Source organism: Vicugna pacos, chromosome 12, assembly GCF_048564905.1.
Source record: "Vicugna pacos chromosome 12, VicPac4, whole genome shotgun sequence".
Lineage (NCBI taxonomy): Eukaryota > Metazoa > Chordata > Mammalia > Artiodactyla > Camelidae > Vicugna > Vicugna pacos.
Genome location: NC_132998.1, coordinates 36623326 through 36642617, shown reverse-complemented (window position 1 = coordinate 36642617; position 19292 = coordinate 36623326). Strand labels below are relative to the sequence as shown.

The 19292-nt window shown below is 37.5% G+C and overlaps 1 long non-coding RNA gene across 1 annotated transcript in view; it reads right to left on the bottom strand.

Annotated features, from left to right (window-relative positions):
• Positions 1–19186, bottom strand: part of LOC140700207 (uncharacterized) — a 104230-nt gene extending 85044 nt beyond the window's left edge. Inside the window, exons 1-2 of the long non-coding RNA XR_012078530.1 lie at positions 18885–19186; positions 8288–8477 (exon numbers count right to left, since the gene is read on the bottom strand). This is a non-coding gene — a long non-coding RNA (uncharacterized lncRNA). The remainder of the gene's footprint in view (positions 1–8287; positions 8478–18884) is intronic.
• Between the last annotated feature and the right edge of the window lie 106 nt (positions 19187–19292).

Here is a 19292-nt window from a genome sequence, read left to right as displayed (position 1 = left end):
AGCTTTGGAGTTCCACCTACACACACCTGAGTTGATGGGACAATCGGATAATAGACCTCACCACCTGCCAGTCCTCCTTCTGGAGATGATATAATATGGTGGAAAGAGCACTGGGCTCTGGAGTCAACAAACCTGGAATCTAATCCATTTGCTAATGTTGAGTCTTGGGCTAGTTGCTTTCTATCTTTGTAAGCTAATTAGAGTAAATTAATGAATAATACAGTGATGACTTCTTCTGTTTGACGCTACACATTCCTGATTTTGTTGTTGATGATGATGATGATGATAACAAATAATAGGAAGACAGATCCATACATAACTGGAAAATAAAACCAGCCTCCAGGGTTGTAGTGAAGATAACATATGCAGAGCTTCAGGCAGAGTACATGCCAGGGAAAGGTGGGCATGAGGGAACCTTCCTGGTAGAGGAAGTAGGACAGGTTCCAAAGTTTGCAGGAGTGAAAGGAAGTATTTGTGAGATCTCTGGAAACTCTGTCTTGGGCTAGTCCTAAGCATCACTAAGGGCAGGAACTGTTTTTCTCATGCATTCATTCATCTGCTGGATACACAATGGCTGAGATTCTTATCCAGGCCAGCAAAGAAGACAGACCCATACATAACTATCTATAACTATAAGACACTGGTAAAAGAATGAAGAAAGGGCTAGAGATGACCGTCAACAAGATCCTGAAAACAAGAGAAGGCATTTAAGGTCAAGTCACATATGGTCAGAGAGGGCTTAGTAGAAGGACACTGTAGCTGGAATTTCAGAGCCACATCCAAGTGGTTCACACTGAGCTCTCTAGGAATATGTAGTCAGGAGTAACTGCACCCTCTCTGGAGATATGTGGGGTGGTCTCTCCATCGTCATTGTGGCAGGGACTCAGAAGGGAAGTAGTCTAAGAAGTGGGTGCATTTAGGCCACAAGGGGGTCTAGGTCTTCTTCCAGACCAGCTGGACCATCACAACGTGAATGGCCTTAGATACCTACAACTCAAGAGGGCAATTTAGTTAGAAAAAAGAACCTGCAAAGCAGTAGAGAAAGTTCCCCATTAATATATCCTTCCAGATGGGATGAGAGAATCAGATTTATTGTATATTTTATAATATGAATAACCAGTCTAAAAGCTTCAAATACAAATTAGAGTAGATTAATGAATAATACAGTGATGGCTTCTTCTGTTTGACTCTACACATTCCTGATTTTGTTGTTGATGATGATGATGATGATAACAAATAACAGCTGTTACCAAACCCTGTGTATTTCCTACATGTTAGGCAATGATTTAAGTGCTAAATATTTACCTTTCACAACAACCCATGTGATAGACAGTATTATTATCCCCACCTTACAAATGAGCAAATGTAGAAACTGAGAAGTTAAATAACTAGCTGAAGGCCACACAGATAGTAAGTGGTAGAGCTGGGTTTCAGACCCATAACTGCCTCCAACTCCAGACCCGTATACTATCCTACTGCATACGTGTTTACTGAGTCTGTAAATGAGTCTCTTACTGAGACTCTGTGGACACTCCAAAAAAAGAACTTATCAAAGTACTATTTACTAATCTCTATCATTATAAAGACATTAATAACATCACTATGAAAGTGATAAATTTCCACATCTTAAGAGTTTTAGATTTCAAAGGGACCTTTGAATTAAATTTAATCAACCATCAATTCTACAAATAAGGAACCGAACAATCCCAAATTTAATTGAACTATAAGGAAAACACCAATGGTTCTCTTTAAAATGTTAGACAAAATAGACCGTTTTGTTTATATTTTATGTTTATGTAATGATGATAATTACAGTTTAAAATAAAATGACAATGGATTAACAAGATGGTATCGGCCTACCCTGGGATTTGACACAAATGGTTGGAATGTTTTTCAAACCTCATTAACTAACTACTTTGTTGTTGGACAACATGGCAAAAAGTAAGTGGCTTCCTGGACACTGGTTATTTGGCTCACCCTTAATCATTCTGAAAATGTCAAAGGTATGTCCTGGTTTAAAGTACCCTTAGTGAATTAATTTTTATTGAAAAACTTGGTCCAGAATTGAATTTATTTTTTCCCCAAGCAGAAGCAAAACCTTTCTAGAAGTAAATGAAAATAAAAGCATTACTCAAAAAGCAAAAACTAGTCAAAATCAATTACAGAATAAGGCCAATGACAATCATCAAAGAATAAGGCCACTGGCTAAAAGTAACAGAGACAGAAAGTTTGGCTGGTGGCTTTTTTCATTGATTTATTTTTCATTCCCCCTTCTTTAATAGGATCCTTTTTTCCATGACCAGTTTACTGGTTACTTGGAAAATTTATTTTTTAAGGAAAAGATTATTTACTTCCACTGTAAAAGGACAAAATGAAATCCTTCTCAGAAAAATAAGTCATCAACCTCATTTATAATAAAAAATATAGAGACTAAAATAAGGTATCATGTTTATACTATGAAATTGACTAAAATAAAAGATATTTTCCTCCTAGTTCTCAGTTTGGTGGGGTGTGAGAAAACAAGCCTATATATTTTAACAATATTAAGAAATAAACTAAGGCAGTCTTTCTAGAGGCCATTTGGCAATATTCCTTACAATGGGCATATTTTAAAATATGCACTTGACACAGCAATTCCACTTTTAAGACTGGAACCACATGTTGCCTCATATGCAAAGTCTTACCTATAATGATACTGATAACAGGGATGTTCATAATAGCAAGGAAGGAAGGAGGCAGAGGAAGGAGACAATTAAATAAATCAAAGTATCCACTAATAGAAACTGGTTAAATAAATGAATATGGTGCAGTGCATTCATTAAAAAGAAATATTATTTTTCCATTAAAAGTGATATTGTGGATAAATATTATTGAAATAGAAATCGCTCATATATGTCATCCAATCAGAACAGCAGACAGAAAAGCAAGTGAAAACCAATGAAAGCAATATAAGGGACCCATGGAATAATATAAAGCATGCCAACCTATGCATAATAGGGGTCCCAGAAGGAGAAGAAAGAGAAGGGGGCATTGAAAAGGTATTTGAAGATATCATGACTGAAAACTACCCAAGCCTAAAGAAGGAAATAGATATCCAAGTACAGGAAATACAGAAGGTCCCAACAGACCTACACCAAGACATATTACAATTAAGATAGCCAAAGTTAAAGAAATGATTTAAAGGCAGCAAGAGAAAAAGAGTTAGATACAAAAGAATCCCTGTAAGGCTTTCAGCTGATTTCTCAATACCAATACTGCAGACCAGAAGGGAGTAGTAATATACATTCAAAATTCTTAATGAGAAAAAGCTGCAACCTAGGATACTCTATCCAGCAAGACTATCCTTTAGAATAAAAGGAGAAATAAGGAATTTCACAGAAAAGCAAAAACCAAAAGAATTCAGCAATATTAAACCTATCCTAAAAGAAATATTGAAAGGCAGGAAGCTATAGGAATGAGAAAACCATAATTGCAAATGTAATAACTACAAGGAATTGTGAGAGAATAAACATGAAGATGTAAAAAAAAAAAGACATCAAAATCATAAAAAGTGAGAGAGGAGAGCAAGAAAATACAGATTTTTTTTTCTCCTCTTCTTTGTTTTTGTTTTGTTGTTGTTGTTGCTGTTTTCTTCATTCCTTTTAGGATGTGTTTGAGCCTACATGACTACCAGTCTAAAGCAAATAGATATAGTAATGGGTTAACATACTTGAAAAACAGGTAACCACAAATAAAAAGCATACAATAGAGTCACAAACACCAAAAAGATGCCAAGCTAATACAAAAGAAAATTATCAAACCACGAAAAGAAAACCAAAAAAGGAAAAGAAAAGAACAAAGAAGAAATAACAAATCAACTGAAAACAAAGTTCAAAATGGTAATAAACACACATCTATCAATAATTATGGTAAATGTCAATGGACTAAATGCTCCAGTTTAGTGACAGATTGGATAATGAAACAAGAGCCTGTAATACGCTGCCTACAAGAGATCCACTTTAGGGTGAAGGACACACGTTAGATTGAAAGTGAAAGAATGGAAAAAGATATTTTATGCAAATGTTAATGACAAGAAAGAGGGAGTAGCAATACTCATATTAGACAAAATAGACTTTAAAACAAAGGCCATAAATAAAAAATAAAGAAGGACAACATATAATGATCAAAGGAGCAATACAAGATGAAGATATTACATTCATTAACATGTATGCACCCAACATAGGAGCACCTAAATATATAAAACAAATACTAACAGACATAAAGGGAGAAATTGATGGGAATACAATAATAGCAGGACAATTTAACACCCCACTAACATCATTGGACAGGTCTTCCAGACAAAAAAGCAATAATGCAACAGAGATACTAAATAACACAATAGAACAGTTGGACTTGGTTGATATTTTTAGGACATTACATCACCCCAAAACAGAATATACATTCTTTTCAAGTGCTTATGGAACATTCTCTAGGATAGACCACATACTCAGGCACAAAAGAAGCCTCAATAGGTTTAAGAGGACAGAAATTATTTCAAGCATCTTTTCTGACCACAATGGCATGAAACCAGAAATCAACCACAGAAAAACAAATGAGAAAAAACCAATTACAAGGAGACTAAACAACATGCTACTAAAAAACCAAGGGCTCAATGATGAAATCAAAGAAGAAATTAAAAAATACTTTGAGACAAACAACAATGAAAACACAACCACACAAAATCTGTGGGATGCAGCAAAAGCAGTCCTAACAGGGAAGTTCATAGTGTTACAGGCCTTCCTTTAAAAAAAAAAAAAGAGCAATCTCAAATAAACAACCTAATCTACCACCCAAAAGAATTAGAAAAAGAAGAACGAATGAAACCTAAAGTCAGCTGAAGGAAAGAAATAATAAAGATCAGGAGGAAATAAATAAAATAGAGATTTAAAACAATTGAAAAAATCAATCAAACCAAGAGCTGGTTTTTTGAAAGAGTAGACAAAATTGACAAACCTCTGGCCAGGCTCACCAGGAAGAAAAGAGAGAGGAAACAAATAAACAAAATAAGAAAGGAAAATGGAGAAATTACAATCAACATCACAGAAATACAAAAAATCATGAGAGAATATTATGAACACTATATGGCAATAAACTGGACAACTCAGAAGAAATGGACAAGTTTCTAGAAACATATAGTCCACTAAAACTGAATGAAGAAGAAATAGATCATGTGAACAGACCAATCACCAGAAGTGAAATAGAATCAGCAATAAAAAACCTCCCTGCAAATAAAAGTCCAGGGCCAGATGGCTTCACTGGGGAATTCTATCAAACATACAAAGAAGAACTCATACTGATCCTTCTCAAACTCTTCCAAAAGACTGAGAGGAGGGAACACTCCCAAACTCATTCTATGAAGTCATCATCACCCTGATACCAAAGCCAGAGAAAGACACTACCAAAACAGAAAATTATAGGCCAATATCATTGATGAATATAGATGCAAAAATCTTCAACAAAATATTAGCAAACAGAATCCAACAACACATAAAAAAGATTATATGCCATGATCAATTTGGGTTCATCCCAGGGATACAAGGATGGTTCAAGACATGCAAATCAATCAACGTGATACACCACATCAACAAGAGAAAGGACAAAAATCACATGATCATCTCAATAGATGCAGAAAAAGCATTTGAACACCCATTTAACATTCAACATCCCATTTATGATAAAAACTCTAACCAAAGTGGGTACAGAGGGAACATATCTCAACATAATAAAAGCTATTTAGGACAAACATACAGCCAGCATAATAATCAATGGTGAAAAGTTGAAAACCTTCCTGATAGAATTCGGCACAAGATAAAGATGCCCACTCTCACCACTTCTGTTCAATATAGTATTAGAAGTCTTAGCTATAGCAATTAGACAAGAAAAAGAAATAAAAGGAATCCAAATTGGAAGAGAAGAGGTAAAATTTTCGCTATATGCAGGTGACGTGATACTATATAGAGAAAACCCTAAAGGCTCCACACAAAAACTACTAGAGCTGATAAAAGAATTCAGCAAGGTAGCAGGATACAAGATTAACATACAGAAATCAGTTGCATTTCCTTACACTAACAATGAAATATCAGGAAAAGAAAGTAAAGAAATAATCACTTTTAAAATTGCATCCAAAAAATTAAATACTTAGGAATAAATCTGACCAAGGAAATGAAAGATATATACATGGAGAATTACAAAATATTGACCAAGGAAACTAAAGATGACTTAAAGAAATGGAAAGATATCCCATGTTTTTGGGTTGGAAGAATTAATATTGTTAAAATGGCCATACTATCCAAAGCAATCTACAGATTTCATGAGATACCTATCAAATTAGCCAGAACATTTTTCACAGAACTAGAACAAATAATCCTAAAATTTATATGGAATCAAAAAAGACCCAGAATTGCCAAAGTAATATTGAAGAAAAAGAATGAAGCTGGGGGAATAACCCTCCCAGACTTCAGACAATACTACACAGCTACAGTAATCAAAATAGCATGGTAGTGGTACAAAAACAGATATACAGATTAATGGAACAGAATAAAGAGCCCAGAAATAAATCCACAGACTTCTGGTCAATTAATCTTTGAGAGAGGAGACAAGAACATACAATGGAGTAAACACAGTCTCTCCAGCAAATGGTGTTGGGAAAACTGGAGAGTTGCATGTAAATCAACTAAGTTAGAATACTTCCTCACACTATATACAAAAAATAAACTCAAAATGGCTTAAAAACTTAAACATAAGACAAGACACTATAAACCTCTTAGAAGAAAACATAGGCAAAACATTCTCTGACATAAATCTCAGCAATGTTCTCCTAGGGCAGTCTACCCAGGCAATAGAAATAAAAGCAAAAATAAACAAATGGGACCTAATTAAACTTATAAGCTTTTACACAGCAAAGGAAACCATAAGCAAAACAAAAAGACAACCTGCAGAATGGAAGAAAATATTTGCAAAAGATGAGACCGACAGGGCTTAATTTCCAGAATTTATAAACAGCTCATACAACCTAATAAGAAAAAAAAAAACCTAATACAAAAATGGGCAGATGACTAAACAAGCAATTCTCCAATGAAGACATACAAACAGCCAATAGGCAATGAAAAAATGCTCAATATCACTAATTATGAGAGAAATGCAAATCAAAACTACAATGAGGTATCACCTCACATGGGTCAGAATGGCCATCATTCAAAAACCCACAAACGATAAATGCTAGAGAGGGTAACCCTCCTACACTGTTGGTGGGAATATAAGTTGGTGCAGCCATTATGAAAAACAGTATGGAGATTTCTCAAAAAAGCTAAAAATAGACTTACCATATGATCCAGCAATCCCACTCCTGGGCAAATATCCAGAGGGAACCTTAATTCAAAAAGATACATGCACCCCAATGTTCATAGCAGTACTATTTACAATAGCCAAGACATGGAAACAACCTAAATGTCTATCAACAGATGACTGGACAAAGAAGTTGTGGTATATTCATACAATGCAATACTACTCAGCAATAAAAAATAATAAAATAATGCCATGTGCAGCAACATGGATGGACCTGGAGATTGTCATTCTAAGTGAAGTAAGCCAGAAAGGAACAGAAAAATACCATATGATATCACTTATATACGGAATCTTAAAAAAAAACACACAAATGAACTTATTTACAAAACAGAAACAGACTCACAGACATTGAAAATAAACTAATGGTTACCAGTTGGGGAAGGGGGTGGGAAGGGACAAATTGCGAGTTCGAGACTTGCAGATACTAACTACTATATATAAACTAGATAAACAAGTTTATACTGGATAGCACAGGGAACTATATTCAATATCTTGTAGTAATCTATAATGAAAAAGAATATGAAAATGAATATATGTATGTATGACCAAACTATTATGCTGTACACCAGAAATTGACACATTGTAAACTGACTATCCATCAATAAAAAAAAAAACTCATCAAAAGATACACTTAACAGCCATATATTCCATTTTATGTAAATTATACATCAATTTAAATAAGGAAATAAACCTCTAAATGTACAACATGATCTCAACTTTATAATGAATATAATGTTTGTGTATATACTTGCAAAAAAGGATTTGGAAGGGATTTTTGGGTGGTAGGATATGGGTGGTTTTTTTAACTTTCTTTTTTTTCCAACTTGTCAACCAGCATTGTAATAGTTAAAATAAACACAAATGTACAAATGTATTCAAATATGTTGCAATGATCCTCTCTTACCCTTAATCTGGATATTCCTTCCCACTACCTCAACGGGTAGTGTGCAGATTACCCAAAACATCAAGGAGCCACCTTGAGGTTCATAGTGCACTGCTTTTCCATGGAGTAATATCACTGGGTATCCATCTCTGATAGTGGTCCTCCTTGGTTTGTACTCACTGGTCATTCATCTTTCAGACAGCTTCAAATGCTAAAGTCACACCAAGAATGTGGTCATTTTGAGGCACGCATTAAGTAGATCTTATGTATAGTACCCAAACCCCTCTTAGAAGCAAAGGAGAAGGCTTCAAATAACTGAAGGCAATACAAATGCTTTATGGTGGCTCTAAGAAGTAGCTGTTCTTTGGCATACGTCCAGCCAAGCTTCTAAGAATGGTTTTACCATTAGTTTCAATTCCATAAGCAGATTAGCTGAGCTCCACCCCCTCTAGTAGGCCTATTATAGATAAAATTAGCCCATCTTTATGGGACAGGGAAGCCTTCTGTTCCAGGAGTGCTCACGGCCAAGGCTGGGTGTCTGCCACCTCTTGCTGGTAGCAGCTCATGTTCACATGCAGCCCACGAATCTCAGCATGGGCTGCTGGGTGGTTAACCATGCAGGCAGAATTACCTCCTAACAATAACACACAAACAACCCTGGGGCAGTTAGTGATGGGTGGAAAAGGGAGGGAACAGTCACAAGAAGATGAAACATAATTACATTCCTCCTCCTTAAAACCCCTGCAGGATAGATACGAATTGAGAACTGAGGTAGGTGGGAACAAGTGAGAACAGAAATCCAGGCTTTCCTTAGGACACAGTCAAGGAAGCTGGCAGACACAGTACTAAGAGAAGCTTGCACCTAACAACCTGGCTTGGATCTGAATCAGGATGCCCACAGGATCCATCACACTAGCCCACTGGACAGCTTGTCAAAAATGTCCCATAGGACCATCAAACTTACCTGGTCTCAAATTGAACATTCCTGTATTGTCTCCACTCTATTACCGCTTTTGCAAAGCCCCCATCTCAGTGAATGACATCCTAATCCACCCCTTTACCAGACCAAGAACCCAGAAGCCATTTTAGACCTCCTTCTTCATTTTCCACTTACAATCAGTTACCAAGTCCTACAGGGTCTATCTTCTGAATAAATCTTTCTTGATTAGCCTTTCCCTCCAGTTTGTGCCACCATCACAAAACCTGTTCTCCACTTAACTGCATGCCTGACCTTCCTAAATTACAAATCAGATCACACCATTGCCCTATTCCAGTTCTTCCACGGCTCTCCATTGTCTACTCAGAGGTTTCTTGAGACAGTCTCAAATGCCTTCATTCCCAGGTATTTAAATATGCGAAGTCATGGGGTTTAATACAGCCAAGTAGAGGGCAACAGGGAATTGGAAAAGAGCTGTCTCAATTAAAGGCATTTAAACCTAAAACTATTTTAAAACATCTGCACCAGCCCAGTAAAACTCTTTCTGAGGTCATTTTGATACTCCTGGTCTATAGAGCCCAAACTCACTAGCCTGCATTTAAGTCTGAGTTAGCTGATGTCTGCTTCTTTGGCCTCGTCTTCAGCTATTCTTAGCAAGTAGCTTTAGTTTTCCTGAAGATTCTCTTTCACACAGCAGTGCCTTCCCTTAGCACAGGTCCCTCTTCTTCTTTCCCTGTTTGCCTGGAAACTCTCATTTCAAGGCCTCTGCTGCCAGCCTTCCTGGAGACCCAGGGAGAGTAGTACTCTGGACATACATCTGTTATTGTTTTTCCTTCTCAGCTTACAAATATTTATTTTGCTTCCCTACTAGATAGTACTTAGGGGACTTCTCTTATAATTGCACAAATTATATGCTATTATATAAACAGCAAAGGCAAAATTTCCTAGAGACAGTTTCCTCCTCAACATTTTAAATAAGATTGAGAAAGTATTGTTTGTATCACAGAATACAATTTTTTTTTTTTGGTTGATTTTAGGTGCCCTCGAAGAGCTCATGGAGATTTTAGGGGGCCTCTAAATATGCACCACCCTATGCCCTTATGTAGTCTCTGCCCACAAAACCTTTATTGAATACGATACTGTAACAATCTTATTCCAGAAAAGCTGCTTTAAGCCTTGGTCATTTTCACAAACTGTTAATAGAGTAATATTAATCATTGCCATAAATGTTTAGTGTTCAAAAGAAAGAAAGGAAAAAAGAAACTGGTACATGCTCCAGAGCCTTTTAAAATTCTCTCTAAGAACTAAAAGGGAACTCAACTGCACTCCCACAACTGGGTCACAAGCTCCATTGGCTGAAGTAGTTGAGTGCTTAGTCACATGAAATAGTTCTATTTCTCAGAACTGGTCCAAAGGGACCTCTCCTGCCTGCAGAGATAGAAGTAAAGAAAAAAGAATCTTTCCTATACCTTTAAGTTTGACCTGTCTCACTTTTTCCTCCCTTCCTGTTCATTGATTCAAGTCATTGGAGAGGTGTGAAAATAAAATGGAAAGTTGGAAAGGGAAGAGGTAGTGAAGGATGAAGGGGAGGGCAGTAATGGGGGCTTTCGAGGTAGCTACGCCTACAGTGGCTGAGGTTAAATGAAGTCAACCACAAAGCTACAGTAACCTCACCACTTCCTACTTTGCAAATAACAGGCTGATCTCTAGGTCTGACTTAAAGGTGAGTGGTCTGGAGTGAACTCACTCATTGTACACCAGTTCCTTCCAGAATTTTTTAAATCATTATGGTTTGGATTATACATGCTTTTATTCTTTTTAATCAAATGTGAAAGTAGGTAAGATTTGGCGGGGGGGGAAATACCACAAAGCAACTCTAACATAAAAATGAACCTGCTCATGATAGAAAGTTGGGAAAATACAGGAAAGGGTAAAGAAAAAAACCCCATCTATACTCAAAGATCTTCATATAATTATGACTGTATTATATTTACTTTTTATACTTAAAAAACTAACTTTGTAACAAGCTCTTGCCTTTTTTCTAGAAACTAAGCATTGTTTTTTATAGCTACATAGTACTCTTTGAAGTGGATACTGTAATTTATATAATCATTTCTCTATTACTAGACATTTGGGGTTTTTTTCCCAAATATTTTGGAATAATAATATGGATTTAACCCTTTTAAAAGTTCTCAATACTAGTGATGAGTAAACAAGAATTCCTCAAAGAAGGTGCAGGCAGCAATAGACAAAAGTTTAGGAAGTGTTTTAGCCATCGGTTTCCTTTAGCTGAGAAAAACAGGTACAATATCACTAGATTATGGACAGAAGCAGGAACTATTCTGAAATTTCCTCAAGAAAAATGTATTTAAGCCTCTACTGACCTGAAGGTGGGACCAGTTCTAGGAAGGCTTTGTGAGAAGAGAGGACTGTTGAACAAGGAGTACAAATAAATGAGAAGTGGTATAAAGATATGCAGTTGGGAAAAAGAAAACTCAGGCTCTTATGTGACACTTCGCAGAGGTTTCGTCCCGTCACTGCCTTTGATGGTGACTAGACTGTCTGATAAGCTTGCCACAAGTTCCTAAATCTCTGTGGAACACTTTCTTAAACAAAGAACTTCAACAACCATTTGTAAATAGCAATCTCCTGTTTACCCTAAGTGTCTTTCCAACAAATCATTCATCTTTTCCTATGCTCTTTAGACTTTGCCAGCAACAGAGTAGGGGCAGATGTTACTCACAGAACCCACATGGCTGGTATCACCACAGTGGGAAGGAATGCTTTGAAAGTGATACAGAATTTACAGTCTCCCTAAAACCTAATTTCCTTGAAATTTCCCTGGTAATCTGGGGGAAATGAAATGCTATGATCATTAGACTTCCATTTGATTTTCACTTAAGTCAAGTTTTTCCTTAGAAAGTTATCTTGAAATTTTGAATGTGTTCTGTTTTACCCAAAATGTTTCCAATTTTTATCAGTTTGTCTTCACAAAACCCTGAGAGATGGGTAGGCAGGTATTATGACCCCGCTCCAGAAAGAAGAAAACAGATGAAGGGAATAAAGGCACTGCCACCAGAGCACAGATGCCTTGTCTTTTGGCCCAGAGAGCCTTTTCCTACAGACTAGAACATCGCAGTGGCTTTGGCAAATGATATCGTTAGAGAGCCCATGGAGACATAGCTTGTGCTCCTGTGATCAGATATTTCAAAACAGTTTTGTGCTTCAGTTTCAAATTGGATATAAACTCTGAGTATTTTCCTCAAGCATATACTCATGTATTCTGTCTTGAAACATCCCTGAGTTTCTTCAAATGTGGATTTTTTAAATTTCTTATCTAATTAATCCACATAGAAGTAGGAACCAAAGATAACTTCAGCATTCATTTTTCCAGATAGTTAAAAGCAATAAAGATGAATCTTCACATACAGTACTATATTTGAAAAACTATGGTTGAGATTTAAATGGCAAACAAAACTAGGAAATGCAAGTGTGTCTCTTAAATGCAGAAAAACCCACTATGCTTGGCTTAAATTAAGTAAGTGAATATTTACCCTACATTATTAAACTCTGTTAAATAAGGAAGAACAATACTTTTTTTCTTTGATGACTAGATATATAAAGGCTCAGCCTGAAAAATTTAGCAATAGAAAAGCATCTATGCATGGATGTTTGCCTTTTAAGATAATGTGACTTTTACAGAAAACTGGAATATAGAAGACTTTTGGAGAACATGAAACTGAAATAGAACATGTCTTCTATACACCATATTACTAATTTTATTTTTAAAAATGAAAGGGAAAGTGATCATGAAAGCTACTTTCATTAGGGAGGGGCGGGGTCCTGTGTTGCTTGTGCGCACACATGTGTGTGCAGGGGTGTATGCACATGTGTGTTACCCTTGAAGAGCAGTTTCCAAAAGCCCTCAACTAGCTTCTGAATGTGGTTACAATTTGGCACCTGACCACATTGAGTTAAACGCTCTACTCTACACGACGATAGTGCTTTATACTGCTTCATGTTTCCTGAAAAGATTGCAAATATCCTGAGGTTAAGAACTCTGTCTTCTACTTCTTTTGTATCCTCCACAGGGCCTACCACAATGTTTGTGTTGAACTTATAGAAGTAAATTCATGCAAAGTTTCATGAAAATCAGTCCTACTAACCATCCATTCTTGATCCTACAATAATCTGCATTTGTATGATATGGTTTCTATTATTATTATTATTATTATTATTAAAAATAATCACTTTTCTGTGCTCACTCCCTGAAGATTTTAAAGCCTCAGACATAATTTATAAATGTAGTGAAAGTAGTAACGAAGTAACAGAAAGCAAGGAGCCCATCATCCCTGAATCTCTTGTAGATTGTTCATAGAGTGTGGTGAGACCCCTTAGGAAGGAGAGTTGGAGTAATCATGCAGTTATCTGCTAGCTCAGATGCATTAACTCATACCGGAACATGTAATTGTTACTAGAAAACTTCTTGTCTTACCCAAATCTACGATCAATTCCTTTTTAAGCAACAGGTATTTACTAAAACTGCCTGTGTTGTGTTCTTTCTGTTCTTCTTTCCTGGTTCCAGTTTCTGCTCCTATATCTGAATTCTGATTTATAAGCTTATGATCAACCCAAAACTATAATACCTTATTCTTGAACCCCATACCTGGATTACTGACAGTGTCACCTGATTCCAACTTTGACTCTAGCTTCCTAACAAAAAATTCAGACTCCCACTGCCCTTGTCTGGGATTTATAGGTGGGTTCATTTCAGGTAGTGGTTCTTAATCCTTTTAAGGGGTTCCCTGAATATGTATGAAAGCTGTGAACTCATTCTCTCCAAAGAATGTATACATGTACACAAACACACAAGATTTGTGTACAATTTCAAGAGGTTCATGATCCTTTAGAGGCCTCTTTTGAGGGACTTCTGCTAGTAGGAACCTATAGTGTAAAAAAAGAAAAAGAAAAGAAAAAGCTACAAAAACAATGCACACCTACACAATCTAGAATCGATATTTATAATTACCAATGAATAACTTCCTTTTAACTTATAAGGGAGAGAGAGATAAACTCAGCTATCAGGACCAAATTAATGTACTTGTATGGATCTTTTCTAATCCTGATCAAAAGAGTTTCCAAAGAGCCAGAAAACTTTAAAGACCTCCTCTGCTTTAGTCTCTACAAACAGATGCATTTCCAAGATTTTCCTTCTAAAACAAAAAAAATCTCCAAAGTAATATACATATACATTGTACAAATGCTGGAAAGTGAGGAAAAGCATAACTAAGAAATTTTAAGTCACCCACGATCCCAACACAAAAGATACCCAATTGTCAATAGTTTAGTGTAGAAATTTCCTGTCTTTTTTTGTTCATATTTGTTAGATTTCCATAACATACTTTCCTTCAAATTCTCCTTCACTTTTTTATAAGAACCTGTTGTTCATTCAAAGATTTAATTCAGTCTTCAGGCGTATAAAAAATTTTCAAGTTGCCTAAGACTTGTCCCAGGTCTATACACTTTTGAGCTGACTGCAAATTCACCTGCCAGTTATCTTCATCTAAACGTGCAATGATCTCTAGCTGAAGGTAACGCATCCATTAGAGATTGCTATTGTGTCTTCTGGTAGTTAGCTCTGCCATCAATGTTTGTCATTGTGATGATAATTATAGTTCTGGAATCCTGAGTTCAACTCTTATCTCAATTGCCACTTTCTAGTTTTGTGAACTGGTAAGTTACTTAACTCATCTGTGCTTCAATCTTCTCATCTGTAAAATGGGCATGATGATGAAGAATAAACGAGTACGTGTAAAGTAGGTAGAACACAGACAGTCACCTAGGAAGCACTCAGTAGATGCTATCATTATTATTGTTTCCATATTGCTGTTGTTTCCTTTATTCCATGATGTTCTCTGCTTTGTCAGTTCTGCTGTCACTGCTGGTGGAAGAGGTAAACTCCTCTTTTTAAACATGATCAGCCCTCAAAAGTAACAATAGTTGCGTAATAACATAAAATATTCAGTGTTCACATAGTCTTCTAAATGTCTTTTGTTGTTGTTTGTTTGACTCCAGATCAAAACAAGGTCCATATACGTCTGAAATATGTGTAGTTTACTGTACAGGAATCATACCATAATGAAGGTGTTAAAAAAAATTCATACATTGCAATTAATTGATATGTGTTCTTCCGTGGGCATTCTTTTTTTAGCCTTTATCCTCAAACAAAAATGCAGAATTGTTATATAGCAAAAATAACCCTCTCTGAATGAAACAGAAGTTCAAAATGCTGTCCTGGAGGAGTCAGTGAAAATGTTAAGTCATTGCCTTTGCCAAGGAGATAAGCACTAGGCATATACCTTTCTCTGAACGATAAAGAAGGAAAGGAGGAAGTGTGCTTCCCAGTAAACAATTTTATTAGCCACAGAGAACTGCATATAAATATGATGCCTGTGAAACAAAGTGCTCTGCAGTAAACAGGAACTGAAAAAATAGAAAATGGGTTGTAAATCTGAAAACCATTTATTTCAATAAAAAAGAAGGCTATAAATGGCCAAACCAACTGCTTCTAAAGTTTTGCAAATGCTGGTTGGATTGATGTACACTTCTTAGGATTTTTCACCCTAAAGCTCAAATCTAACTTAAGGCTTTTTAATTTCCAAACTTTGCTCACTCCATTCTAGTCTGTGCCTTTGGTAAAAGGAAAAAAAATAATAATCACTTTGAGTGATTTGAAATTAATCAAAACTTCCACTTCATGTCTCATTGTAAGAATGTCTTCAGATTCTATCTTAAACAAAGCTCCTTTTCATTTTAAAATGGAAAGAAACTGCAGTGTTAGAATACAACACACAGGAAATAATTATCATGTAATAGAAGAAGCGGGACAAGTTCACAGTAATACAGCACAGGGGCTAAGAACATGCACTGCAAAAAAAGAACACTGCCCCCTGTTACTTTGCCTGTAAAGTGGAAACAATTAATAGTAGCTGCCTCACAGGGCTACTACTGGGATCATTCACATGAGATCATGAGAAGCACCCAGCACTGGCTAACACTCAGTAAAGACTGTTATTATCATGAGAAAGACACAGGAAGGGATCATTTGTCATGATCAGTTTTACCATGAGAGAAGCTTACTTCACAGTAACGTTGTGAGTCAGTCACAAAAGAAGGCAGCAAGCTCCCCGCTCGCACGCAGGCAGGCACTCCTATCACACTGCCTCCAAGACACCCTAGGACACCATTAAAAGAACCCAAGTAAAAGAAGTATCCTACACAGGAAATGTTAAATTGTTTCCCTCTCTGAGGTTCCAAATATTTGAAAATAGTATAAGAAATGGCTTTGCGTGTAAATTCAAGGTAAGACAACACTGAGGTAAGTGAACTAAACAGTGATTAACCTGAACTTGGACTCTGATCCCCAAGGGAACCAACCAGTGTAGCCCAGTCTTTACCAGCCCTGTAGAGGAAAAACAAGCTTGCATCTATCTCAACTGTGATCTGACTGGATATGATCTAAGCTTTGAACAGTGCCTAAGCACATTTCAGATGCATAATACATGTGAGACAATACTAAGCAAGGAGCTTTGGGCTGGGGTGTGCACCCAACACTGAGGAACTGACACAGGAAAATGAACACCTAGCATTTGTAATTTGGCCTTTCTCTACTCTCTCATTTTAGTCAGAGTTCCCCTTTCTGTTAGGGCCCTCTCAAATTACTGAAAAAATCTAATAAGTTAATTAATTAACAAAAAGGGGGAGATCAAAGCATTCTCCGGTTTAAATGACTTATTGCAGAATTTCTTTTAAATGAAGATCCCTCCCTCACAATGTGAAAATCCACAGTCTTCCTCAAGCACCTGGCCCTCTACATTACTTCTCCTTGAGGTAAGGGAAAAGAGAGATCTCCAACTAAAATTTCCTTACCAATAAATTAATCTTATGTTTCTTTAAATGCTTTCATTTTAAAGGAATTTCACATCCACTGTAGTATCCTAAGCTGTTTTGCTAAGCTTTGTACAAGATGGTAAAATTATACTATATCCATTTAAGAGGTGAGAAAAGCTATATATAGTAATTTGGTACAGGTGAGACCTGAACTCAAGATCTTTTCAGCCAAATCCTATGGTCTGGAACCAGAAGCAAGTGGTCCCACTCTCGTGCCCACTGGTTTTGTGCTATTGCCTTTCCTTCCTTTAGTGAGTTGGTTCCAGGCATCTTCCTCTTTCCTTCACAGTTCTGATTCGTGCCTCACCTCATATAATTACTAAATGGGAAAGCCTCGAGTGAACCAACATCCAATCAACCAGTATTTCTTTAATGCTGACTAGAAACCAGAACTTTGAAGAATTTTAAGCAGAGGGAAACTTAATCTTCCTTGTCACTTAAAAAGACTACAGTGAGATTAATCACTTTTATCAATTTGAAGCAATTATCTAGAAATAATATTTGCACATTAGTTGTACTGGAGTCCCTAATAGGATGTGCTCTGTTCTTATTTGTAAATCTGGAAATAAACTTCAAATGGCTCCTCTAAGAAAACTTAGAAATGTCTCTGCAGAGACTTGATAAGATTTCCAATTGTGCTGTGATAAAACCTCATTTTTTAAATCACTTATTCAACATTAAGTCATTGTATAACCTTTTAACTGCTAAACTCTGGGGGTAAGAAGATGAGGTAGATGTAGCAGTCCTTAACCTAAAGGAGGTCAGAGTCTAGAAAAAGAAGACCAATGCCCTGCTTTGGCTCTCCAAGGGCCCCCAGGCTCTGAAACGTCAGCCCTCACAGCCTCCTGTGCCACAGGTGGAACCCACCTCCCGCACCACATCTGCATCCACAGTGGTCTTTTTCTTTCATTTCTACAATCCCTCCCGCTCTAGACTTTGCATAAGTCCCTCAGCCTCGAAAGCTCACCAGGCTTTTGGTTTATTTAGCCCTCAGCTCATGTCCTGTTGCTTTTTCTGACCTGCAGATCTAGTCAAATTTCCCCATAAAACCCTCTACCACCTGAGGTCTTGTCACATTTATAGTTTTACCTGTACTTGTGTGATTGTGTAATGTTTGACTGCCTGTTCTCAGGTGCCTAAGTTCCTGGCAGGGCTGGGGCTGGTTTTAGATGCCAGTGCCTGGCACACAGTAGGTCCTCCAGGAATGAAGAATGAACGGTCAGAGGTGACTGGACCTAAGCAGCCAGGGCTCTGTGTAGGGGACAGGAGGGCAGGGGCGGGGGACGGTGGGGGAGTGAGCTCACCAGAGCTTCCTTAACACCTTCCTTAACACCAAGATAAGCTTCCAGGCTCCTATCTTAGCGCTTGTATGAAAAAGAAAAAGTTGTCCCCGAGAGACTGTAAGCCCCTATATAGCAGACATTCCATTCTATTCACTGCTGTGGCCCCAGCATCTAGCGGTGCCTGTTACTTAGCATAAGCCACACTTCGGAAATATTAGCCATTGCCAGTGTTAATGAATGCCTTCTGGAGGGTGGGACAAAGTGGGAGATGTTACCCACGGCTTCAAACAAACGTTTATGCTTGAGTTGACTCTTTAAAGAATCCAAGCGACGCACAGCAACCCCCCCCCCCAACAACCAAAGATTGAAAAATAAAAAGGAAATTTTCTATCTCCCTTCCCCTGAAAACCAAACAAAACCAATAAAACCTCTTAACCAATGTCTTCACCTTCACTCTCTTCTCTCCCCGCACTTCACGGGCGCACTCTGGACGTCTACAAGTCACCGCGGAGACTGCAATCGCCGCGAAGCCCCCTGGCATTTCCTGACCAGGGTGCGACTTTGCTGAGGAGGCGTGTAGTTAGAGCCCCACTCGAGGAGGTGCTATTTAAGGTCCTCACAAGGAAAATCACAGGATTTACAACCAGGGAGGGAGAGGTCTTTGCTTCTTTCCAGTCACTGGTATTTTTGTGGAGCCCCGTCCTCCCGCGCTCTACTCGGGCACGAGCTCTCAGGCCCCGTGGAACTGCAGCCGCCGGCAGGCCGAATCTCCGTCCCTGCCACCCCTCCCCCGCCGCAACGGTTCCCCTCACGCAGGCGCAGAGGCGCGCGCGGGGCTGGGCGCGCGGGGGGTGGG